At 35.7% G+C, this 27,142-nt stretch overlaps 1 protein-coding gene across 49 annotated transcripts in view; it reads right to left on the bottom strand.

Moving 5' to 3' along the window:
• Positions 1-27,142, bottom strand: part of HDAC9 (histone deacetylase 9) — a 709,012-nt gene that overhangs the window by 239,696 nt on the left and 442,174 nt on the right. Inside the window, exon 3 of one of the 49 annotated variants that reach the window (XM_031666003.1) lies at positions 10,479-10,595. The exons of the other annotated variants lie outside the window; for them this stretch is intronic. The gene's annotated coding sequence lies outside the window, so the exon portion shown is untranslated. The remainder of the gene's footprint in view (positions 1-10,478; positions 10,596-27,142) is intronic. 49 annotated transcript variants of the gene reach the window in all.

The raw sequence follows: 27,142 nt of genomic DNA, 5'->3' as shown, positions 1-27,142 counted from the left end.
GAACATTTCCACACAAGAAAAGAACCGCCCTACCTAAAATGCCAATAGTGTCCTACCCTCGCTTCATAAGACATACTGAGCCAGACTGTAAGTCCCTTGAGGATAAAGATGGCATTTTACTTATCCATTACTCTCATCACACCTGTAACACATAGATGCTGGATATAAATAAACATACAATGAATGCCTCTTGGTGGATTAAAATAAAAATTAGTAGAATTTCAAAAATAAGAAAAATATTCAGAGCGCTTCACCAACTCTCTTCTAATTTACTCCACTATTTACCATGCATCACCATTACGGGCATTACCAGAAAACAAAGAGGCTGTAGGATGCTTATAGGTAAAATAAAATCAGTGGCAGCCACCTATCTCATCATTTCAATTGGCAAAGAAAACAAACCAGCTTTAATACCCTCTATTATTTGCCTCAGGGGGAGAAAATTCCCAGAGACATTCAAGATCTGTGAAAAATTTATGTTTAAATAATTGTTACTTAAATCCCCTACCAATAGTTACCTGGAATTAAAGCATAATCTTTCGAAGCTTAACACCTAACATGTTACGAAAAGTGCAGAATAAAATGATAAGTTCACACAAGTACAATTTGTTCTTAATTGTTTGATTGGACTTTTTGAAGTCTGCAGCATGTATTACCTTTAAAAGTTTCTTCTTAAAACAAAATTGCCATGATTTATTTTTTACTGAATCTTTACACATCATTAAAACACAGTCATTTAGGCTTTAAGACAACCACAGTGTTCTTCAGGGGGGAAAAGCACCCTAAAAACATAGGGTTCTTAAGGTTTTTATTTTACAATAAAACAGGCCACAGGCAAATAAACACAGTTCTGAGTTAAAAGTAGCAGGAGCATTAGGTTTCAGAATTATCGTAAAACAGGAAGGTTGTGAGGGTGTAACAGAGGATGAAAGCAGCCTCAGCCCTGGAGCCTTCCTGCTGACTTGGGCCATGCCAAAATACACAATGGTTTACACACAGCACAAGTACACACAAAGGTGCACACTCACAGTACTCAAAGGATAACTTACTTAGGATAGCTATTATCTTTCAAAAGGTCTCGTTCACAAGTAAAAATAATTTTTTAAAAGGTTCAAAGAGTTAATGCAACTCTTCCTGAAAATAACACGCCACTAGTACACTTGGATTAGAAATGGTTTTCAAGCATGTGCATATTAGCAGTTTCTATTAAGGTAAATGCCATCTGGAAGAATAATCTTCTCTCTTTGATGATAATTCTACAAACACACATACACATTGAAATGCCTGGAACAGGTTTACCTCTAGTGTCAGTGTTGAATTTCTCTCTGAACAATTGCTTTAGACCACATCTCAGAGAAAAAGTAAATATCTGTGTTGGTAAATATGGCTCAAAATATACACTGCAGTAAGGAAAATATACATTGTGGCAAAGAACACCATACCTACAGTTATAGCCCATTCCAGTAAAAGAAGTGGGAGAATATGCCAAATGGAGGTAGCAGTTAAATTGCTCACCAGAAAAATAAAGAAAACCAGGTCATTATTTTTCCTTCCCTGAAATAAAGAAGCAGCTTCTGCTTAGTTTGGAACAGTCACTGCAAAAAGGGAAGCTTGTGTTTATTCAGCTCTGTTCTCAGCAGTCCACTTCATTAGGCTTCTAGTGCTTTTTTTTTTTTTTTCTTACTTTGTTGCAGTAATTTGTGGGTACTGTAAAGCCTACTCATTAAGTGGAAACTCAGAATCCTGTAATGCAGAATATAAGCAAAAGACAATATAAATACACATTAAAAAATGCAAACCAATTTCCAAATATTCTGCAAGCTCAAAAAAAAGGAAAACCTGAAAATCTAGCTACTTTCCCAAGATCATAATTTGCATTACTAATAATTTATATTTTCACCTATAAACCTACATAAACTTAATGTAAAAATACTTGACATTCTTGATAAAATATATGGAAAAATTCAATAAGAAGAGTGTAAGCTACAACATATTTGTCACAGTTTGAAAAGAATTCCTGCATAATTTTAATCACAGTTATTACACAGGATTACTTGATAATTCCAAGCCAAATACTTAATCATTTAAAAATACACAAGTCTACAATAAAATGTAGCCTCAAAAAGTACTATTTATAGAAGATGCTGGTAATAACAAATGTGATCATAATAAAGATAAGATGCTTAACATCTTTTTCCTAAAATAATCATGCATAAAATACATTTCAATCCAGCCTCCTAGAATAAGTGCAGTGGTTACCTTCTGCCGTAAATAACAGGTCAAGGAAATTCAGACTCACCACAGAAAAACTGTTAACACCAAATCTAGTTCTTGAAACAATTTTAAACAATGTTGATTCTGTATGAAACATAAGCAACAACAAAAAGTCTACTTTTTCTTAGCAGGCTAAATTCCAAACAAAAAATGATCCTGTTTTCCAGGATAAAAATAGAATAAAAATAAAATTAGGGATACAGGAAGATACTGAATCACATCATACACATTTGCATTGATGGTAATAGATATAGTTTAGTAATTGGATCCCTGTTGACACTTGTTCTTCTCTTGGCTGAGAGGACACAGACTGTCAGGTTTTCTATCTCACTAGCTGCTTCTTGGTCTCATTTTCTGGTTCCTTGTCTTTTCCCTGACTTAACTCTGGTTCCCTGGGGTTTAGTTCTTGGTCTTCTTCTCTACCTATAGTCACTTCCTCGGTAACTTCATCTAATCTCATGATAAATATCACTATGTGCTGGCAACTCTCAGATATGTATCTCTGGCCTAGATCTCTTTCATGAACTCCAGACTCATATACCCACCTGCCTACAAGCAATGTCTACTTGTATGTCTAAAAGATATATCAAAGTTACCATATCTAAAAAAAGATCTCCTGACATTCCCCCTCAAACCTGCTCCATATGCCATCTTCTCCATATTGGTTGTTGGCAACACTAACCTTCCAGATGCTCATGCCCAAATCCTTGGAATCATCTTTTACCCCTTCCATTCTCTCACAATCTGTATTAAATTCATCAAGAAATCCCTTTGACTCTATCTTCAAAATATCCTGAGGGTTTTTTGGTATATGTGGTTGTTGTTAATACTATGACTAATAATTCTCTCTACCTTCACAGCGAAGAGTACAGAATAAGCCAATGTCTTTCTCAACAGGATTGCTAGGGTCCTAAACTATAATTGAGATCATGTGGTCTTCTGCTGAAAGCCCTGCTATGGCTGGCTATTTTGCTCAGAGTAAAAACCAATACCTTCAAAAGCCCTGTGTAGTCAGACCTTTCTTTCTTATCTGACCTCACCTGCACTTACTCTCCTCTCACCACTCTACTCCAGCCACTCTGATCTCCCTACCATTTCTTAAACATTCCAGGCATCTCACATCCTAGTGCCTTTGGCCTTGCTATTCTTAGTGATCAGAAAACGTATCGCTCAGATCAATTTATGGCAAAATTCCTTACAGTTTCTCACACCTTATCCTGTTTGAAAATTGTAACTTTCCCTCCATTCCCACCTGATATCCCCCACCTGCTTAACTCTTTCTTTATTCCATAGCACTCACTAACTTCTAAAATTTACTTATGAATTAAGCCTGTTTTGTTTCGGTCTTCTCCTCTTGTAATGTAAGCTTTAGAAGAGCAGCAAATTTTTTGTCTATTGTGTTGACTGGTACGTGCCAAGCCACATAGACTAACACATGCCACATACTAAACACTCATTAAATATTTATTGAATAGAATGGAACAGAATAGGATGAATGGAATACATTAGGTTGGGAAATCATAAAATAGAATGGAATGAATAAAATAGGATCGAATATAGTACAGTAAAAAAAATAAAAGAACAGAGCAGAACAGGTTGGTAGGGCAACTGGCTGTTCTCAGTTTCTAATCGGTTAAAAAACAAAAAGGTTGAGTTCTAAAAGAATGAGATAACTATGAAATGATCTGCACTTCTCAAAGAAGTCATATAACCAAATTATAATGACAGAAAAATTAAATACCTAAAATTGAGTTGAAAATGGTTTAAAAAAAAAAAGAATGCCTTTCCAAAAAATGAAGGCATTCCTAAGCAAGAAAAGTAAGCTATCTCAATATCCTACCAAAAAAAAAAAAAAAAAAAAAAAGAACTGGGAGAAGGGAGAGAAAGAGGAGGAAGAAGAAAAAAAAATCCTGCAAAGGTAGAAACAAATGATTTTGGAAAGAATAAATGAAATGCCTACATTCCCAATTTACTTCAAAATAACATTTTCCCATAAGAACCTGTATGTATGTATGTGTGTGTTTGCATGTGCGTAAAATATGACTTCACCAAAAAAAAAAAAATACCTTTTTTATTTTGAAATAATTTATAGACTCAGAGAGAGTTGCAAAAGTAGTACAAAGAGGAATCTTGTGAAAGCTTCACCTAGTTTTCCCCAATGGTTACTTCTTACATAATAATAGTACAATATCAAAATCAGGAAGTTAACATTCTTAGAATGTTAATAAATTGAATCACACCATGTGTAAACTTTTGAAATTGGCTTTTTTCCTTCAGTATAATGCCCTAGAGGTCCATCCAAGCTGTAGTCTGTATCAACAGCATGTTCATTTTTATTGCAATGCAGTATTCCATGGTATGGATGTACCACACAGTTTGTTTAACCATTCAGCTATTGAGGGACACTGTGAACGTTTATTGTTTTGAGTTATTTCAAATGAAAACAGCTGCAATGAACAACTGTGTACAATATTATGTGTGAACGTAAGTTTTAATTTTTGTAGGACAAATTCCCAGAAGTGCAATTTCTGGCTCATGTGGTAAGTTTGTTTGTTTGTTTGTTTATTTGAGACGGAGTCTCGCTCTGTCACCAGGCTGGAGTGCAGTGGTGTGATCTCAGCTCACTGCAACCTCTGCTTCCCAGGTCCAAGCGATTCTCCTGCCTCAGCCTCCTGAGTAGCTGGGACTACACACGTAACACCACACCCAGTTAATTTTTGTATTTTTAGTAGAGATGGGGTTTCACCATGTTGGCCAGGATGGTCTCAATCTCTTGACCTCGTGATCCTCCCACCTTGGCCTCCCAAAGTGCTGGGATTACAGGCATGAGCCACTGCACCTGGCCTATTTTTTATATTTTTAAAGAACCAGCCAAACTATTTTCCAGAATAGCAATATCATTTTACATTCCCAACACCAATGTATGAGTGCTCCAATTTATCCACATCCTCACTAGCATTTCACATTGTAACTATTTTTGAATTCTAGCTATTATCATAGATATATACATTTACCCAGTGATATTTAATATATTTTTGTATGTTAACTTGATATTTGTATATCCTCCTCAATGAACAATCTTTTAATATTTTTGCGCATTTCCTTATTGCTCTGGTTGGTTATTTTACTGTTGAGTTTTGAGAGTTATTTGTACATTTTAGATATGAGTCCTTTGTCATAAACGCAGTTACAAAAGTGTTGCTTTTTTTATATAGTGAAGGTTACACCAATAGACTCATATACACTTATTAAAGCAATAAATCCAAGAGCTAATTACATACCAAATACAACTACAGACATACCTCATTTTATTTTGCTTTGCTTTATTGTGCTTTGTAGATATTTTTCCTCTTACAAAGTGAAGTTTTGTGGCAACTCAGCTTTGAGCAAGTGTGTCAGTGCCATTTTCCAGCAGCATGTGCTCACTTCATGTCTCTATCAAAATTTTGGTAATTCTCGCAAGATTTCAAAATTTTTCATTATTATTATATCTGTTAGGACAATATGTAATCAGTGATCTTTGATGTTACTAGTGTAATTGTTTTAGAGTACCACAACCACACCCGTATAAGATGGCAAACTTAATCTGTAAATGTTGTGGTGTTCTGACTCCACTGACCAGCAGTCAGTCTCTGACTCTCTCCCTCTCCTTGGGTCTCCCTATTCAGAGAGACAAAAGAATATTGAAATCAGGGCAATTAATAACCCTACAATGGCCTCTAAGTGTTCAACTGAAAGAGAAAGAGTTGCACATCTCTCACTTTCAATCGAGAGCTAGAAATGATTAAGCTCAGTGAGGAAGGCATGTTGAAAGCCAAGACAAGTGGAGAGCAAAGACTCTTGCACCAAACCACCAAGTTGTGAATGCGAAATGGAGGCAAACAGGGGCAGGAAGGAAGGAAGGAAGGAAGGAAGGAAGGAAGGAAGGAAGGAAGGAAGGAAGAAGGAAGCATGAAGGAGGGAGGGAAGGCGGAAGGAAGGAAAGGGGTTTCCCTGAAATGGAATCTACTGGCTGGTAGCGATTCGCAATGAATGCCAGAAAGTCAGATAATGTAAAGGATTCAGAATATTACATAAGCTTAGCAGATAAAGCAGCAGCAGAGTTTGAGAAGCACTGACTTCAATTTTGAAAGAAGTTCTAGTGTAGGTCAAATGCTATCAAACCACATCAGCATCACTTGCTATAGATAAATCTTTCATGAAAGGAAGAGTCAATCAATGCAGCCAACTTCATTGTTGTCTTATTTTAAGAAAGTGCCAGAGTCACCCTAACCTTCAGCAACCACCACCCTATCGGTCAGCGGCCATCAACATTGAGGCAAGACCCTCTGCCAGCAAAAAGGTTATGATGCAGTGAAGATGATCATTAGCATTTTTAAGCAATAAAGTAATTTTTAATTAAAGTATGTACAGTTTTTAGGCTAAGGCTGTTACACACTTAAATAGCTAAATTATAAAGTAAACATAACTTTTATATGCTGAATAAGGTAAGTCAGCCAGATTTCACAGGCAGACTGTATTTTAGCTGCTCTAGTAAAAAGATTTAGTATAAGTTATAACTATTACAGAAATTTAGTTTTACTGGTTACCTTGGAATATGATTATCCATGGGGTCTCTAATCTCAAATTCTTCAGGACAGACCATTGCAAATAAGCAAGGCCTCAAAACACACAATGGAGAGAAGTTTCACTGTGAACATGCTCAGGTGAGGGGAGACTGGTGACTCAGCGATTCTCCAACTCTGTCCCTGCTGGAGAACTTTCTATGGATATATTTATATTTGTTGATGCATTACATTATTAATAGGGAAAATACCACCTCATCACTATACAACACAAAATACCAACAAAGCAAGAAACTTGACTTGCCTATTTTAAAATGGTAATAAGTTCTATAAGCTTCATCCTAGGTGTTAAAGTCAAACAAAAGATGAAGAGAATGAGAAAAAGGAGAGGAAGGTGCCAGGATAGGTCAAGTTGAAATAGAAGGAGAAGTTATCATTTATTGAGTATCTCCTTGTGTCAGGCACTGTGATAGGTACTTGTCATCAGCTAACTAGTCTAATCCTCATAAGGACTTCGAGAATTTGTATTCCGAGTTTACAGGTGACAAATCTAAGGGTCAAAGAAACTTTACACCTTGTTCCAGATATTACCCAGTGAGAGTGAGATGCATGGGACTATACATCCCATTATAAAAGCTGACTTCTTGCCACTATACCAAGAATATTTCCACAAGTTTATATTCTGAAATCATATTCTTACACTAAAAGATTTTTTTTTCAAAAACAAAATAGAATCACTAACTCCGAAAAGAACATCTCTTTCCAACATCTATGCAATCATTAGGCTAGGGCATGTAGTGCTTGGCAAAAGGGGCAGGAAGAAAAGCAGCCAAAAATTTAGGATATATTCAAATTACTCCCGTTCACATATTCCTACAGAATAAGATCACAGTTTTGTCAATATGCATAATATAAGTGAGAATAGAAATTTGTATTGGGAAAAAAATAATGTAATCTGAGGAAGTAAACTTGCACTAAACTCAAGAAATTTTAGTCTAGAGATTCACAGGCAAATAAGAAAGTCAAGCTTTATTCTTTTCTGCTCTCTTATTTTATCCTATATAAGTAGGGAGGTATTTAGGGATGTTGTAGTGCATAGTGAACCAGTAGGTAGAATTTTGCTACTTAACATATAATTCTCTTGACACTACAGTGCACATGTGCCCTTTCATTCATTTCATATCTGCCATTTTATTTCTGAAATGTATTAAATTTCCCTGAATCTCCTTATGGATATCTGTTTGGCATTTTCACACCTCACACTTAGCGCAGGCACTGTTCTGGGTGCTGCAGGTATAAAGTACTAATACACAATGCCTCTTTCCAAGGAACTCAAAGTCAAGCCCAGCAGTTCCAAGCCTTCTGCTTTACGGTGCTCATGGCATATCTGTAATTTTTTACTACACTCCCTAAGCTAAAAGATATACCTAATAATTGAGTTTCTTGAGTTGTCAAGTCGAAACAATTTAATAACTATTTACATCCTAAATACGCAACACCTTCTGGTCACTATCCAACTTCACAAACCTTGAAGTCAGATTGAAAACTCCCATTGTCACTTCTTATTCCACAATGATGTTCATCAAGTATTTGATTCTTATCACAGCAACTTACAAAACCAAGTTTTACAAAGATATATTATTTTAAAACAAAAAAACAAACAAACAAACAAAGCTAATGTTGAAACTGTGAACTATCTTGAGTTAGTAGTTCATTTAGTGCTGGACAGATGTCACTGTGTGTTCATTCAAACTTTAAAATATCCTACAGCACTCCTATGGGTCCACCCTGGGGTGTCTAAGCACACACTTTGGGAACTATAAGTTTAGTGCAAGATTTCTCAACTTTGGAACCATTGACATTTGGAGCCAGGTCATTTTTTGTTGTTGGGGGAGCTGCTCTGTGCATTGCAGGATGTTCAGCAGCATCCTGTGCCTCCATCCATTAGATGCCAGTAGCATCACTCCACCCCCACTCAGTTTTGACAACCAAAAATGTCTCCAGATATTGCCAAAGGTTTCCTGGAGGTCAAAATCACTCCTACGTGAGGTTCACAGGTTTCCTGGAAGAAACAGATAAGTAAATCAACATTTGCCAAGGAATAGCATCATGGCTCTGATAAAGTTAGCCATTTGGCAATGACCTCCACAATGCAAATCCAGTGGTAAATTCTTTATGTATTTGACCTAGATGATCAGCTCCCCCTTCCTGAAATACTGTCTTTCCTTAGTTTCTAATAGTTCACATCCTCCTGTTCTCTTAACTTATTAACCACTCCTACTCATTTTATTTTTGTTGTTAAGACTCTCTGCTCGCTAAATGGTGGAGCGTCCCAGAGTTCAGACCTCAGAACTTGTGTCTTCACAGACTATGCTCACAGCCCTGGTAGGCATGTCAGCACCATAACTTTAAGTACTATCTATAGGAGGATGATGCCCAAATACATATCTCTGTACTGACCCTTTTCCTAAAACTGTCCCTTCAACATCTCCACATTGATGCCTGGTTGGCATCTCACACTTAATACAGTCAGAACCTATTAACACGTTTTCATTCTTAAACTCATCCTTCACCCAGCATTCACCAAGGTGCCACCAAAATCCATCCAATTATTGAAGCCCAAAACCTAAAGAGTTGTCCTTGAGGCTTAGCTTTCTTTAACCTATACCAAAATCTATCAGATCTTATCAACTCTACCTTCAAAATATCCTTCAAATCTGATAACTTCTCCCCACCTCCAGTGTTGTCACCTAGATCCAAGCCACCAACGTCACTTAACCAAATCACCATGACAGCCTCTAGCTGACCATTCTGCTTTCACTTTGGGTCCTACAATCCCTTCTTACAGAGCAGCCAGAAGGTTGCCTCTACGTATTTTACAACACAAATAAGATCAGGTTATTCTACACACTTAGATTAAAATCCAAAGATCTTACAGTGGCCTCAGGACTTTATCATATGGCATCTTGGTGTCTTCCTGGTTGCATTTCTTGCCGCACTTCTGTTGGTCTCAAACTTGTGAGCCACTTTTCTATTCCTAAAATACACTGAGCAAGTCCAGGACTTTTAAATATGCTGTTTCCTATACTTAGAATGCTTGTCCCTCAGATATTACTGCTGTTCACTCTCTTCCTTCTTTGAGGTGCTGATCAAAATCACCTCAAAATAAACTTAAATTTTATGTTTTAAAAAATATATTCCATCTCCTCCATAAGAATGTAAGCCACACAAGAGCAGGAAAATTTTACCTTTTTGTTCACCAAGACTGTAGTTAGCACTTAACATAGCATCTGGCATTTAGCAGTATCTCAATTCATATTTTTAAACAAATGAATACCAGAAAATATGATGAACAGGTCTGCATGTGGTGTCACAAAAGTACAGAGAAGAAAGGCATGTGAATCTGAACTGGGTGATAGGGTAAGTTTCATAGAGCAGGCAATGTTTTAGCTTGGTTTTGAGAAGGGAAAAGCAGAAAGGGAAGGAAAGCACTCCAAGTAGAGGAAATGGCTTGGTGGGTCAGAGCTCAGAAGACAGAAGCAGCAGGGCTTGTTCAGGAAACTCTAGGCGGGTGAACAGAGCTGGGGCACTGAGCAGCAGTCCTCAGCCATTTTGGGTCTCCACATCATGCAAATTCACCATTCACATGTCCCTCAGAAAATCTTCCATGTCGTTTTCATGTAAAGATGTATGTCCCTCTATTTATGATGTATCAGAATCTCTTAAGGTGTGGGGGTAGAGAGTTTGGAAGGAAACCTAGAGAGAAAAAATGACTCAATAAATACGCAGGGTCTGTCAAAAAATAACTTTAAAAGGTGTATGTTTATGCGTGCATGATCATGCACACTTAAATATTTTTATTATCTTGAAAGTGATGGAGGCATTTTGAACCAAGAATTACCATGGTCAGAGCATTCTCCTAATTTATTATTATTTGTAAAATGTGATATCTACATATTGCATGACATAAATATACCATCAGCTATTTCATCATTCCTGTTATTGAGATTTTAGGTTGCTTCTAATTTTGCCATTATAAATAACAGTAATTAATATACTTCATTAATTTTTGAACATATTGCACACTTAGGATAAATTTCTAGAGCTAGATTTACTCTGTTGAAAGGCTATAAATATTTTAAAGCTCTGATACATAGTGGTAACTGATCCTCCAGAAAGAAAACAGGCACATATTCTCCCATCAGTAGAGTATAGGGCCCTTTGCCACAATCTTATTAATATGAAGTATTTTTAAAAATATTTCCAAATTTAATAGATTTATATATCATGATGCTATTTTGTCTTTTCTTGATTATTAATGATGTTGAGCTTTGTTTCATGTATTTACTGTCACTTATTAATCTCCTTTTTAAAAAAGTATCTGCATATATTCTATATGAAGAAAAATCTTAGAATTTTCCTGTATTGCAGGACTATTGCTAACATTTAACAGTATTAATTGATTATTAAAACATTAAGTTAGGCATCCTATGTGCCAGGAACTGCTTTAAATGTTTTATATATATTAGTTCATTCAATCCTCATAACAGTCATATGAAGGATGTTTTATGAATGCATTTATATTAGAGATGAGGAAATTGAGGTATAGAGAAGTTGGTAATTTGATCAAGTTCCACAGTTATCAAAGGAGGGAGGCAGAGTTTGCTTCAGATATGCTCCTAACCCCTCTGTAGGAGAAGCTCTAAGGGGAAAATGAGTTTAATTTTGTATGTGTCATTTTTCACAAGTCTATAGAACATCGAAATCAGTGGTTCTTGAATGGAGATGATTTTATTGCCCAGGGGTCTTTTGGCAACTTCTGAAGACATTTTTAATTGTCACAACAGAGTGGAGTGTTGTGCTACTGGCATCTAGGGTGTAGAGGCCAGGGAAGCTGCTAAACATCCTACAATGGAAAAGATAGTGCCTCACAACAAAGAACTGGCCAGTCCAAAATGTTAACAGCATCAAGACTCAAAAACCCTGATCTAAATGGATATATCTGTAGGAAGTCTGGAATTTAAAAAAGCGGTCTGGGCCAGAGAGAAAGATTTGGTATAAATAATACAAATTTACCATAAAGGATTACATTTTCATGAATCACTATGAACATATGTTGTTATCTAAAATTCCACTCACAGTCTGCTTGCCATCAAATTTATTATTAAGATTTACAGAATTAAATAGACTATAAAATCTGAACATTTAAACACATATAATTCATTTAGAGAGGGCCTTTGTATTTCAGTCGTTGTACAGATATAGAATTCCTGTTTCTGTTCCAACAAAACTATTTCTAAACAAAATTCCACATAATTAATTATTATGTTTTCACCACAATGCTTGCAAGCAAATAAGGTCATTGCTGAGTAATACAGAACAGAATATTTTAGACATTAGGAAATTCCAACCATAGAAAAACACAAAATTAAGGAAAGAATTTATTAGAGAGACAATTGAGCCCCAATTAGAGTCATTAGCTTATGTGCCCCTTGTGAAATAGTGCCATGTGGATATGGCAAGGCATAGTTGGTGATTCAAAGAGTTTCTTCAGGAAGTTAAGAGCTACTTTCGCTCTTCTGGAATCTTGGCTGGCACACCGGGCTGCCAAGGTCACGTTCTACTGGCAGGCTGCAAAGCAAAAGGCACCCATCCATGCACATTAGCAAGGGGCAAGGTGCCAACTGGAAGGCATGGCAAAGGCTATCTGCTTCCAGAAAAAAACGAATGTTATAACCAGTTGTATTTTCAACCGGAAAAAAAAAAAAAAAAAAAAAAATCATGGTTCCTTGGATATTTGAAACACTTTATGCTATTTCCAGCTGGGAAAGTTAAATAACCATCACTATAGATGCCATGTATTTAGTGGGGTGGAGTGTGTGCTTTGGAGTGAAATACCTGGACTCAAATTCTGGCTTTCTCACTCACTGGCTGTATGATCTTAGGCACATTACATGCTTGGTGTCAGTTTCTTTATCTATAAAATGGAGAAAATAATAGTATCTATCTTCTAAAATTTCTTGCAAGAATCATGTAGGTTAACATATGTAAAGTCCTTACAATCGTGCTTTACTTATGCTAAATGCTCATTAGTATTGGGTATTTTAATACACTTTTGAAATAAAACCATTACAACGTTTAAATTTCAATGTTCCTTTTCTAAATAAAATAGTCTTACATTACAGACAAGAAAACTCTTCGCAAGTTCTTTGTACCTCCTTCACAAAAATTCTTTATACATCCAAGGCTGTCTTAAGTCTCCTCTTAACTTATGTCATCATAATTCACTTTGTTTAATAGAGTACCAACATTATCTTGAAATATCATGTAAATATTTCATGTCTGTTTAACTCCACATGTCTATGCCCTGACTTCATGCAATAACTTTTTAATAGTATATGCTGGCCTATCTTGGAATAAGGGCTTCTTTTAACATCTAGAACACATCAAGTTCTTGTCTACTGGAAAGCCTTAGCACAGTGCTTGACACATCATTGGGATTCAATGAATATTTGTTAAATGAAAGAATAAATATATTTAATAAGGTTTCTTCAATTTGATGATGACAGTGTTATATGTAAGAAAGAAGGCAGCAATTTTATACTGTCTATAAACTCCCCCCCACCACCATTTTTTTCTTTTTTTTTTTTTTTGAGATGGAGTTTCACTCTTGTTGCCCAGGCTGGGGTGCAGTGGTGAGATCTCAACTCACTGCAACCTCCGCCTCCCAGGTTCAATTGATTCTCCTGCCTCAGCCTCCCGAGTAGCTGAGATTACAGGTGCCCACCACAATTTCCGGCTAATTTTTTTTTTTATTGTATTTTTAGTAGAGATGGGGTTTCAACATGTTGGCCAGGCTGGTCTTGAACTGCTGATCTCAGGTGATCCCCCCGCCTGAGCCTCCCAAAGTGCTGGGATTACAGGCGTGAGCCACCATGCCCGACCAACTTTTTTCCCTTTTGCCTTATTTGCTATCAAAGATACTTATGCTTCCCAATGACATTTGTTTCTTTATTTTATTTTAAACAAATTGACATACAGTAAAATTGACATTTTTGGTGTACTCATTTTAACACATTTATAGATTCAGATAATCATAATCACAAGCAAGATGTAGAAGAGCCTCACACCCCTGAAATCTCCCTTATGCTCCCTGTACCCTCACCTCTGGCAAGCACTGATCTGTTACCTACCAAATGTTTTTCTTCTTCAGTTTAAACAACAACAACAAACAAAAAAAACCCAAACTTTTTGTTTTGGAATAATTTCAGATTTTCAAAAAAGTTTTCAAGATAGTATAAGTTCCCATATACTTTTCATCCAGTTTTCCATAATGTTACCATCTTATATAACCAAAAGACATTTGTTAAAACAGAGAAATTAATGTGAGTACCGTTTACTAATCTACAGATTTTATTTGAATTTCTTCCGTTTTCACTAGTATCCTTTTTGCTGTTCTAAGATCTAACCCAGGGTCCCAGGTTGTATTTACTTGCTGTCTCCTCTGACCTGTGACAGTTTCCCATCCTTCCTTGTTTTTCATGACCTACATGCTTTCTGAAGATTCCCGATCAAGTATTTTATAGAATATTCTGGAATTTGAATTTGTCTCATGTTTTTTTATGATTGGACTGAGGATATAAATCTGGGGGGAAAAACAATGAGTGAAGTGCCCTTCCCATCACACCCACATAAGTAGAGTAGAGCCACATGGCTTATCACTGCTGATATTCACCTTGATGACTTGGTGCCATTGTTTGAATGTGTTCCTGTGTTCCCTAAATTTCATTTGTTTGAAATTTAATCTCCAAATTCATATGTTGATGGCATTTGGAGGTGGAGCTTTTGGGAGGTAATTAAGATTAGATAAGGTCATCAGGGTAGAGGCCCCATGGTGAAACTGGTGGCTTTACAAGAAGATAAAGAGAGACCTGAGCTGGCATGCTCTTGCCCTCTCATCACGTGATGGCCTCCACATCGCACAGTAAAAAGCCCTCCTTAGAGGCGGCCCCTCCACCTTGAACTCCCTATCCTCCTAAACTGTAAGAAATATATTTCTTTTTTTTTTTTTTCTATAAATTACACAGTCTCCAGCATTCTAACACAGAAGCAGAAAACAGAATGAAACTTGGTTAAAGAGGTTTCTGCCAGGTTTCTTCACTATAACTTTACAATTTTCCCTTTCCTATACTCCATTCTTGGAAGTGAGTCACTAATTTAAAAGTATTATTATGACTACGCTATTGCAAGCATAATTTATCCATATCCCTATCATGTGAAAGTCATCATGTAAAGGGTACTTTCCTTTTACTTATAACTGCACACATGAGTCAAGTATTACCATTCTGACTTCACAAGGGAATTAAGGCTCATGGACGTTAAATAGCTATTAGTTAGTAAGGGGTAAAAGTAAAATTCAAGTGTATGAGTATCTGATTCCCAAACACATGCTCTCTTCTCATCAGACTGTCCTTGCATCTACCACAACATAAATGTCAATGAAAATGAAGCGATAAATTCCTGTCACTGTTTCTAAGTATGCAACTCACAGACTTTACTTTTACTCCTTAACATACCAACATAGTTAACTAGTGTGTTTATTTCACAAGGCTGTGGCTGAGCTGTGTAATAATTAGCAAACTGATAGACAGGACCTGCCATTAGTGGGATACCAGACAACACAGATAAACATCATCAAGTCTGGGGAGAGGAGGACTCAATAGAAAGTGAGATCCCATGGGAGAATGTAAGTGAATGCATGACCAGAAAAGAAATTCAGGGTGAATGCCAGAGAAGTGTACAGAAAATAATAGCAGACAATTGTTACAGAACAAAACTACTGTAGCTCCCCTCTTTCCACACAGTTAAGGCTGTAGAAGAATGAGTGGTCTACTACAAAGTCCATTAAGCTTGTGAAGCACAGAATAGAGCAGACGTCATGTTGGGCACACAGGATGATGGTGCCTGAGGTTATGAAAGACTGAAGGCAAGCCCACCAACTGAGGCCTTAGGAAAGCTGCTGGTCTACCTCTTCACTCTGTGGCTAAAACTGAAGTGCTCAAGTTAAAGATTTGGGTATTTTCAAGAGTTGCAATGTTTGTGGGCACTAAATAGGTACTCAGACATTAACTACATCTCTCTGGAACTTAACTATTCTCCCACATAACTTTTAGGTCAGACTAGGATGAACCATATACAAAATCCAATGGCTTTCTCTGTATGTAAGGGAATTTCCAAGGACTTAGAACCTTAAGGTTACTTTTGGCTTTAACTTCCTGTCTCCACTACATTATTGTTTTTGGCTTTGCATTTTCCACCTTTATCCATGTCCTGGCACTGATTCTGTTGTTGACAGAAATTAGAAAAAAAAAAAAAAGTTTCTGCTTTTGATCCCTATTTATTTTATTTATTTAAAAATAAATCACTGATTAATTTGCGGGTGATTTGATTTTATTGTAGCATTGGAGATAAGTGCAGCACAATCACTGTAAAATGTAATTAGATACAAGTAATTTTTTAAGTCTATTGGCTCCTCTCTCTTATTCCTTTTCCAAACCTTTTCTCCTGTGTCCCAAACCCCTTAATTTGGTTCCATTCCTCTAGAAACAACAATGATAACAGATATGTTTCTTCCATTCTCCTGGCAGAGAGATTCAACTCTCTCCTTCACCTGTCCCAAAATTTAGTTCTTAGTCTCTTCTGGTAGTTTCTGTTAGAAAATGAGAAAGCAGAATGGAGAAGCATGGAGACAATTTTTTATTCCGGATACACTTAAAATGTTTGTTTTACGATTATTCTTGTTAGTTAAATCTTTGTAGTAGAGTGAGAGTAAGTTAGCCCTATAGTTCAGATGATCCCAAGAGAGTTAGGAGAATGTGGAAATGTGTTAGCAATAAGAATATTCTAGTAAATTAATTTCCAGGGGAAGCTGGGAGAAAGCACACACAGATATACATATAGCATTTTGTGAAAGCATTTATTTCATAAATGTGTTTTTAAAAATTTTAGAATATTCTATGTTCATGAGAGTAGTAACTATGACTAACTTATTTAATACCCTCCCTAGTATATTCTCATGAATTTACAGAGGCTTATGGAGGACATCTGTTGTATACTATTTAGTTAATAATCTCCTATGTCCTTAAAGTACCTTAACATTCACACATGGTTTTCCTTAACCCAAGAGTTCTTATATATCCAGAATTTTAATCAGATGAATCATTCGGGGTGGTTTAAATTTCCATATAAGTAAAGGTCAAACATTGGAACTATAATGTATTAGCTAGATTAAGTAGAAGTCTTCTTAAATATACACATAATCCTCATGTTCTTAAATAGAATATATTGAATATAACTGAATGTTTCCTCACTGAATGTGGGTCCATCCTGAAAATTAAATATTTTACTTTTAGTAAATATAATAATGTCCTGTTGAGGAATATGTAATTGTTCTCCAAATCTAAATAGTTCTTTCTTATTTTGGGTTCTCCCAAATTAAGTCACAAATTTTAGTTCAAATTTGTGGTTTAGTTAGGAGCTGATTCGGGAAAACATCAGGCTTATAGTAGAGTAGGGAAATGAGACAGTAAAGGAAGGCAGCCAAGAAAGCAGGCAGATTACCACAGTGACAACTGGAGCTTCATCCTTCCAGGGACCTCTGGTCACCAGTGCACAACACATACTTTAGACTTAACCAAGGGGCAAGGAAGCTGGGATATTTACACATCAACTCTGTCAGTCATTCATTGCAGGCTACTTCCTGGTGGCATTAATTCTCTGGCACTTTTAACCTGTCATGCACCTGGATTGTGGTGTAGGCTTGAACTACAAAAGAAAGCTCTGAGGCAAAGAAAGATTTATGCTGACAAGAGCCAGGCCAGGGAACATAAAAATGACAGAGCCCTGGGAGGTTTGAGTGGGGCACCTACAGGTTCTGCTACAAGCTCCTCATAGGAATATGAGTTTCTTTGGCTACCATCTGGTTCCCCTTTCTTCTTCTTTATTGTTAAGAGTTTCATTGATTATTCCTTGCCTGTTCATAGGTTTCCCTCTTATTTTCTTCTGTTTTGTTTGCTAAGTTCCGTGTATTTGAAATGTAAATTTCAAAAGCTGTTGTACTTGGTTATGAAATAGAAGTAAATGCTTTGTTTTTGCTTAATGCCTTTATGGGCTATCCCCAGAGAAACGTTTGTAGATTCAATGCAAACGTTGTTTCAAAGCCATTTCTGATACTTTCTTTGTTCTAGCATTTGTTATCAATAAAATGAGATTGTTGGATAACTGAGTTCTGGATGGATTAGCTATTAATAAAGAAATGAATATATGTAGATATAGTAGAGATCATCATTGAGAGAGATCACAAATGTCGATCAGAAATATCCATCACAAATTTTAACCTTATGATATCCTCATTAAAATTATAGATGCAAATATATCAGGTCCATGGCAATAATGGGCTTCCTCAGTAGTCTCTTTTAGGAAATTTCTCAGAATGGCTCCAGTATTATTAACTTAAAATATTTCATGTTATAAATAATAATAAGAATATCAACAATAATATTTATTGCATCAATTTGGAGGTGATTTAAAAATTGTATGACTTCTGAATAAAAATGATGGATTGACCAAATGTATTTATTTCTACTCCCTTCAGAAATGCCATAAAATGACAGTAAAATAATTAAAATGCTATAAACCTACAACAAAAAAGGAAGAGGGAAGAGATGACAAGAATGAGCAAGACAGAGTTCAGTGAATTTCTGAAGATAGAAAGTGAGCTGGATAGTGATTTACAGCCCCATTGAAAGGAGAAAGCACAATCCGAAGTAACTGCAGTGAGTGAGCAACAAGCAGCCTCATGCCAGAGAATCCCTAAGAGGTTCAGAACTTGCAGAAAGGCACAGAGGAAGATGAGTGGTCAAGCGCAAGGTCAAAAGTGCAGGGACTGGTTTAAGGTCTTATTGTAGCGTACTTAAATCACCATGTCCATTCCCCTACAGCCAAGACATTTCTCCTCCTCTCCAGGTCTCTGCTACTCTCTGTATTCACTACCCTTCTTTTCACTAGACGAATAGAGTTATTCCCTGGACAAACAAAACTGAGGTGAGGCCACAGCCCTAGCAGAAACATGGGACACAAGAGCTGCACAGTGGTGGTTTGACTGCAATTCCGCAAAGCACACTCACCCATCTACTTCCCCAGCTCTGGCAAACAAACACATTGCCTTCAAGTAGAAGCTGGGAAAATTCTTTTCTTGAGACATCCAACAATTCAGGAGATGAGAAATACAGATACTATATGCAAGGATTCTCTCTTTCTCTCTTTTTAATTTTTTTTTTTTTTTTGACAACGTCTTATTCCGTTACCCAAGCTGAAGTGCAGTGGTACAATCACAGCTCATTGCAGCCTTGACCTCTAAGGCTCAATTAATCCTCCTGCTCCAGCCTCCAAAGTAGCAGGAACTACAGGCATACACTGCCACGCCTGGCTAATTTGTTGCTGTTGTGTTGTTGCTGTTGTTGTTGTTGTTGTTGTTTTGTGGAAATAGGGTCACACTGTGTCCAGGCTGGCCTCAAGCAGCCCTCCTGCCTCAGTCTCCCAAAGTGGTAGCATTACAGCTGTGAACCACCACGCCTGCATATGCAAGGATTCTTTCTAATCACATACACACAAACACACATGTGCCTACTGAAAGGGCTGCTAAATGCCCAAGCCATCTATACCAGAACCCCTCTATGCTACAATTGCCATACAAATGATGAGCTTCCAAAGATCAAATGCTCGCTTTTAAATATGAAAGCTCCGAACACGCAGGAGAGATCAAAACAAACATGAAAGGAGGAGAGCAGAGAAAAAGTATAAAGTGCACGCAGAAAGATTAAAGTGTGGTTAACTATAATTAATAGCCTCTATCGAATAGAGGAAGTTACCTAGTACGTTAAAATAAAGAACCATGCACTTTGATGAAAAACTTAAAAAAAAATTTTAAACTCTTTGAAATTAAAAACTCAGTAACTTAAATTAAAATGTCACTAAATGTTCTTGAAGACAAAATGAACTAAATCTACCTGAAAGAAAATACAATTAGACTCTAATCAGAAAGTCTAACACTGAACTAGTAGGAACTGCAGAAAAATAAGAGTAGAGAACACAAAGGGGAAGAAGTTATATTAAAGAAAGGAAAATAATTGGAGTAAATATCTAAATACTGAAAACATAAGCCTCCAAGGTGAAAGAGGCCACAGAATTACCGAGAAAATGAATAAGGTAAGATACACTGTTATACAATTTTAGAACCACAGAGATAAACAGAAGATTCTCTAAAAAGCTTCCAAATGTGTTGGGGAAGCCAAATGCAAAGGAAAGAGAATCAGACTGGGACTAGAACTCACAATAATTTTCTGCAAGGGTTCTATGCCCAGTCATACAAATCTATCATTGAAAAAGATAGAAAAATGACATTTTCGGGCATGTAAAAATTCAACAAATAAAAGCTATTGTAAAATATTCTTCCGAATATTAAAACAAAAATAAAACCAACAAAGAAGCCACAAGAATCCAAGAAAGAGAGGATTACACAAGAGAACAGCAAAGGAACAGACAGACCCAGGATGAGTGGGGAGCCTAGAGCAATCAGTTCCCAATACAGACACAGGGCCGGAAACGCCAGGAGAAAACAGAGTTGAAGTGTTGCAGGTGTGGAAAATATTTATTTATAAGTACATGGTAGAGACATCCAAGTATACAAAACCAGATAAACGGAGGGTAAGATTTTGCAATGAACTTCAGAAAAAAGGCTAAGTTGAACTTGAAAAGTGACATGGTTATAATACATGACTTGGTTCGGCAGTAAACATTTGACTAGTCATATAAATACTATTGATTTGATTCAACTACTGGGAATAGTAGAGAAGAAAAGTGCACATATCTGTGTGTGAACACATATGGGTACAGGGGAACCTCCTCATCTCGCAGGCTGAGAAAACAGTGTATATTACTTAAAATGCATAAACAAATAATTTTCTATATGGATACATTATTTAGAAATATTAAAGTTAAAAAAGAAACAGAAGAAAGCAAGAATGGTTGAAGGTAGTTGCTGCTGCAGAGTGAAAAGGAGGACTGGGGAGAGGCAGGGCAGAGAACTGCTATTTTCATTAAAAGACCTTTTCCTTTTTAAGCGAAATGCATGACTTACTTTGATTTAAAACAAAAATGGTATAGGATCGATATATAACATTTTGATAATTTTACTTGTTCACTCATAGAGAACCCAAAATTCAAATCGGTGTTGAATGCCTGAACAGCTCTCACGATAGTCAACATTGAGAGTAGAGAGAAGAGGAATAAACAAGATGTTTATGATGTTCTAAGAAAATTATATAATTAAACAAGAAAGTACAAATTAATTTTTGGAATTGGTATATTTTAAATGAATAATTAGACCACTTCTCTTCCCATCCCTGTATCCAGAAATAATCAAATACATTAATCTTGCTTTAGAATCATACCTCTAGGAGAGCTCATAATCTTACTGTAGGCAACAGTGTTCCTGGATAGCCAAAATGTGATGCCTTAGTATGGAAGTATTTTAGTTCTTTGTGGTTTTTTGTTTGTTGGTTTTGTTTTTCTTTTATTGTTGTTTTGAGATGGCATCTCACAGGCTAGAGTGCAGTGGCATGATCTGGGCTCACTGCAACCTTCGCCTCCCAGGTTCAAGCGATTTTCCTGCCTCAGCCTCCCAAGTAGCTGGGACTACAGGCGTGCACCACCACGCCAGCTAATTTTGTATTGTTAGTAGAGACAGGGTTTCACCATGTTGGCCAGACTGGTTTCAGACTCCTGACCTCAGGTGATCCACCTGCCTTGGCCTCCCAAAGTGCTGGGATGACAGGCATCAGCCACCGTGCCCAGCTTTTTAATTCTTTAAATATAAAACAAAAACTTTACACCAAAAAAGGTATTTGACAATTTTTTTTTCAGAAGCATCAAATTTTGACAAAACATAAAAGAGTTCATTTTTCATCACACATCAACTTTTTAAACATTTCCTTTACTTGTTTGTATTGAAATTGAGTTCAATAGCACTCAAACGGCAGAAGTGTGATTCTGGGAGGCTAAAGGTATTGAGTTTTGCTTACACAAGCACATTAGAGGCAGAATTACATTGTACAGTTAAGGAGTTAGGGGGTAAAAGTATGAAAGGAACAGAGGATTTTTTTTCCTTTCCATTTTCTTATTTATAGGAAATCCAGTACTTTGTCTATTAAAGACTGTCAAGGAGCAACATATAAGTCATGCATTAACTTGATTTTCTTTAATCATAGGGGAAAACTGACTTTTTATGTTTTTATAAGGTTTTCAAAACTTAAAGGTTTTTTTAAGAGTACATTTCTCATTTAGTTCTTAATTACACACATATTAGCACATCATAGGAAAGAATGTAAAGAAATTAAATTAAGATAAACCATTCAACAATTTCCTGCAGTTTATGTCAAGTGGTTTAAATTCTTATTTTCTTAAGTAAAAGAGTAATTTGAGTGTAACCACATTCCTTAATAAAGCACATTTATATGATGTTTACAGTTTGCTAGTCTACTCACTTACTTTCCAAATCATTCAAATCCACACATATCTCAACAACTTAGAAATCAGTTAAGAGAATTATTCTTCCTAGGGTTTCTGAACAATAATTAATAATAATTATTATAATAAATGAATGAACTAAGAATAATGTAAACATATTTTGAAGCAGGAGAGAAAAGAGAAAAATTGGTGAGTTATTATTATTACCATGCATTAAGTCAACAGACAATGTTGAAAGTGAATAAAGCAGAATATTATTTAAAAACAGACTGGTTGTCACTAGAAGCATAAGAGTAAAAAACTGTTAAAATGGCTAATATGGAAGGCAGCACTGGAGTATTGAATCGAGTCAGGCTGAAGTTGAAGTGAAATAGAGGATAATTTCTTTTCACTGTAAGACTTTATATACCGATTGATTTTTTTAAACTATGGATCTATATTTAAATTCTCACACTTTTATAAGTGTTACATATATGTATTTATATACATATATACACATACATATATAAATATATATTTTTATATATATAATTAAGCATTCAAAACTTTTACAAACATGAAGTACATCAGAAGATTGTGACACAGGGGGAAATCCCTCAGGAAGCTGGATGGAGCCAGATGGTGAGTTCACAATGCATGACCAATAGCCTATTTCTGAACTTTGAATAAAATAAAAAGTTAATGAATGTAAAATAAGAAACTTCACACCCTTTCAGAGACTTCTCAACAAGAGTTTCTTTTTTTTTTCTAGAAGATTTTGCAGTAGCTAAAAATCCTCCCTGCCAGCTCATTAAATGGAAAACCAGTATAAATCATTTGGTAGAGCTACACAGCACTAGAAGTAGCTTTAGCAAGGCACTTTTTTTTTTTTTTTTTTTTTTTTTTTTTTTTGTTCAACACCATTGAACATTGTTTCTATTCTGAAGCAGTCATGGGTTGGCTAACTTCACATCAGCAAGTGTCCCTCAACTCTGGGGACAGCTTCCATAAAGTATTAACGACATTGTTTTCAGATAGAACATACATTATTTTATAATTGTTCCATTCTTTTTTGTTTTAAGACAGGATCACCCTCTGTTGGCCAGGCAGAAGTGGAGTGGCATGATTATGGTTCACTGCAGCCTCAACCTCCCCAATCCTTCCACCTCAACCTCTCATGTGCCATCACGCCTGGCTTACTTCTTTATTTTTATTTCTATTTTCGTAGTGACTGGGTCTTGCTTTGTTGCCCAGCCTGGTCTCAAACTCCACTTGAACTTAGGTTCAAGTGATCCTCCTGCCTCACCCCCTCAAATTGCTGGTATTTACAGAAGTGAACCACCATGCCCTACCTGTAACTATTCCATTCTTAAAGCACTAAATGTGTATTTAAAAAAATATAATTACAGTAGAAATTAAATCCAGTTTTTATGGATAAGTAATGGGACAAGTGGAGCAAAATGCTGGATTTTATGATTCATTTTAAAAGAATGAATGTCATGAAAAATCATGAACCACATAAAATCAATGAAAACCAATAAAGATTTTAAAAATTGGTGAATCCAATGAGTTCAAAACCCTTTCCTCAACCATGTACAAATGCACTTTCTTAATTCTAAAACAACTAAAGAAATGATTGAGAAAAAACAAGTCTATGGATGAATTAAACTACATAATGTATATAACCATAAATACACAAAATACACAAAATTATCAGTTTTCTTTTCTGTTATGTTAAAGTTATTATGGGAAGCTTCTCAAATTCTTTTAACAAACAAACTCTAGGGACTAATCCACTAACTTCCTCAATCTACTTTGGCATCTACTTTGGAAATCTATATAAGCATTCATGTAAATACCAAACTAAGTGTTGGATGAAAATTTAACTTGGAATTGACGAAAGTAAAATCTCTGTCCTCATTCTGGTCTGGACAATACCTCCCCATTTTTATTGGCTGGTTTCCTACCACTTTTGATTTGTTTTTATGCCCATCTTTTTATTTACTTTTATGTCCTATGCCAACTGACAACCTTAGGAAGATGAGGAAGGAAAGGAAGGGGGAAGGAGGTGAGAGGCAGCTTTCCTTGGAAGGTTATCTGGATGACATTTGACCATTTTTCGAAAGATGTTTTTTCTTCTGTGGTTATTTTCTATCTCCTATTTTTAATTTTCTTCTTGGCTACAGAAATTTTCCACTCATTGTTATTTGTGTAGATGTTTGAGGCTCTCTTACATTGTATCATATAAGAAAAAAAGTTTAATACCTAGACAAATGTTAGGGAGTAAAGAGATTCACATGATGGAAGGATAAAGACATCAAGCCAGAAAACAGAAATCTAATACAAATACCCCAGAAAAACTCTGATGGCTAAAATAGCTACTTTATGTCATGTTTTTTACTCATGTGGTTCCTTTGTAAATAGTTATAATTCCAAATATGCACACCCTAGACTGGGCAGGAAATTGTTAAAGTTAGAAAGAAGAGTGGAAATAGAGAGGTATCACCTTCTAATAATACTTCATATGCTGAATCACGATCAACCATATTCCATAATAAGTCCCATGCTCATTGATTCCTATTTCCTTGTGTATCTATCACTACTAAAAGATTCATTGTTACTAAATACTGTTAGTACAAAAGTATTTGTAAACTGGTAAAATTTTATCACTTTTAGAAATGATTTCCTACAATAAAATTCCTACTAAAGGGAATTACTCTAGTACACAATTATGAGTTTGCTAAGTAATTTTTAATGCTCTATTAAAGACTCATGAAAAGTAAGTGGCAAAGAAGAAAAGAATAAACATTAATTTTAAAGGTGATATTTCAAATGTTTAACTAAAGGATCTGACAGTCCATTTGGTCTGAAAACCCAGATCATAATTCATTCCATTGCCTTCATTGGGCTTATAAATATACCATTTTACCTAATTTTTTTTGTTTTCACTTAGATAAAATATGATTTGTTCTAATATGCTACATTAGTATTTCTCATTTCTTCTGATTAGCTCCAAAATCTATTTTCTGATAAATAAGCAAATTAATTTGACCTAATTTAAAAAAAATACTTCATGGAAAACTGTCTTCTACAGAAGCACTCTCGACCTCCCCAATCCTCCCACCTCAGCTTCCCATGTGCCACCACACCTGGCTTATTTTTTTACTTTTATTTCTATTTTTGTAGAGACTGAGTCTTGCTTTATTGCCCAGCCTGGTCTCAAACTCCACTTGAACTTGGGTTCAAGTGATCCTACTGCCTTGCCTCCTCAAATTGCTGGGATTACAGAAGTGAACCACCATGCCTGACCTGTAATTATTCCATTCTTAAAGCACTAAATGTGTATTTTAAAAAAATAACTATAGTAGAAATTAAATCCAGTTTTTATGGATCAGTAATGGGACAAGTGGAGCAAAATTCTGAATTTTATGATTCATTTTATAGAACTGTAAAATGTAACCTGTCTCCTACAGAAGGCAGTTTCCATGAACTTTAAACAACTTCTTTATAGAAGTTGTTACAGATAAACATTCCAGTAGCTTTGAAACTAGAAAAATAAAATAAAATTTTTCATCATTTAGATCCCACGTGAATATATTAATACAAGAAAATCATAGGTTGATCCCTCAAATTTTTAAATTTTAATTTGATCAAACATCTTCTGTAAAAATTATTTACCAAAAATAACTACCGAATTCTGTGTAAAATGTCAGACTCCTAATTATAATTCTTAGAATGACTTTTGTATTGTGAATGCTAATTTAGATAAAACCAAGAGAGGGATTTTTTCAGTATTATCGCAAATCTAACAACTTCCTCATTGAGCCACAACATATCTTTCAGTGACTTTCAAATCTAATTCTGAGATATTACCCAGAGACTCTCGGTAATTTTCTCAATGTTTAAATTTTTTTTTCCAACATTAACTTACTTAAATACATATAGTCCATATAGCAAAAGGAGAGGGAGGCAACTGTGAAAAACAAACAAGGTAAAATTGAGATCATTCACTTTTAAATAAAACTCGCCAAAAGACATGCAAGTTTCACTCTCCAACAAATTTTTCTCAAAAATTAGTATCAGGTAGCATTTCAAAAGGTAAAAGAATAACATTAGAGCCACTACCACTCCCTAGTCCTTTCTCTTAATGTTCTTCCATTTTTTTTCTTAATTATAGTCCGAGAAACAGGGCCTAACTGAGGATCATGTGGAAATGATCTTTCATTATTAAATCCATGTGAATTCCTACTTAATAACCTCAACAACTCTTTTCTACCCATTATTTTTGTAAAAGCTCGCCTTTTTCTATACTAAATCATTTCATATTGCTGACTTTTATTGTTATAATCTCTAGAATGTAGACTGATACTCTTCATTCTGGCTTACCTTTCTTTCAAAGACATTGTCTCTGAATTTCTTATTGACTAGACAGAACATTTTTTAAAGCTCAACCTAAGACCCCCTTGCCTTTGAATTAGTTACTATGCTCCATGCTCCTATCTGACCCTATCTATCCTTTTCTCTCAGGCTGTACTTCAGGATACTGTTAAGATCTAGTTGAGTTTTTTCTTTTTAAGTTATGTAGGCTATCCTAAGCCATAGATCCTTTGTACTACAAATAGAACTGGTGCAGTTAATTGAAGGCTTCCTGCTGCTGTATATAGTCAGCTACTGAGGTAGTTTAAAATTTCAGTCAGTTCTTATAACATGCAGCCAAAGGCAACTTTAATTTCCTCTGA

Source organism: Papio anubis, chromosome 4 (genome assembly GCF_008728515.1).
Source record: "Papio anubis isolate 15944 chromosome 4, Panubis1.0, whole genome shotgun sequence".
In the NCBI taxonomy this organism is placed as follows: Eukaryota; Metazoa; Chordata; class Mammalia; order Primates; family Cercopithecidae; genus Papio; species Papio anubis.
Note: the sequence above shows the minus strand (reverse complement) of the source record. Positions and strands in the feature narration are given on the sequence as shown.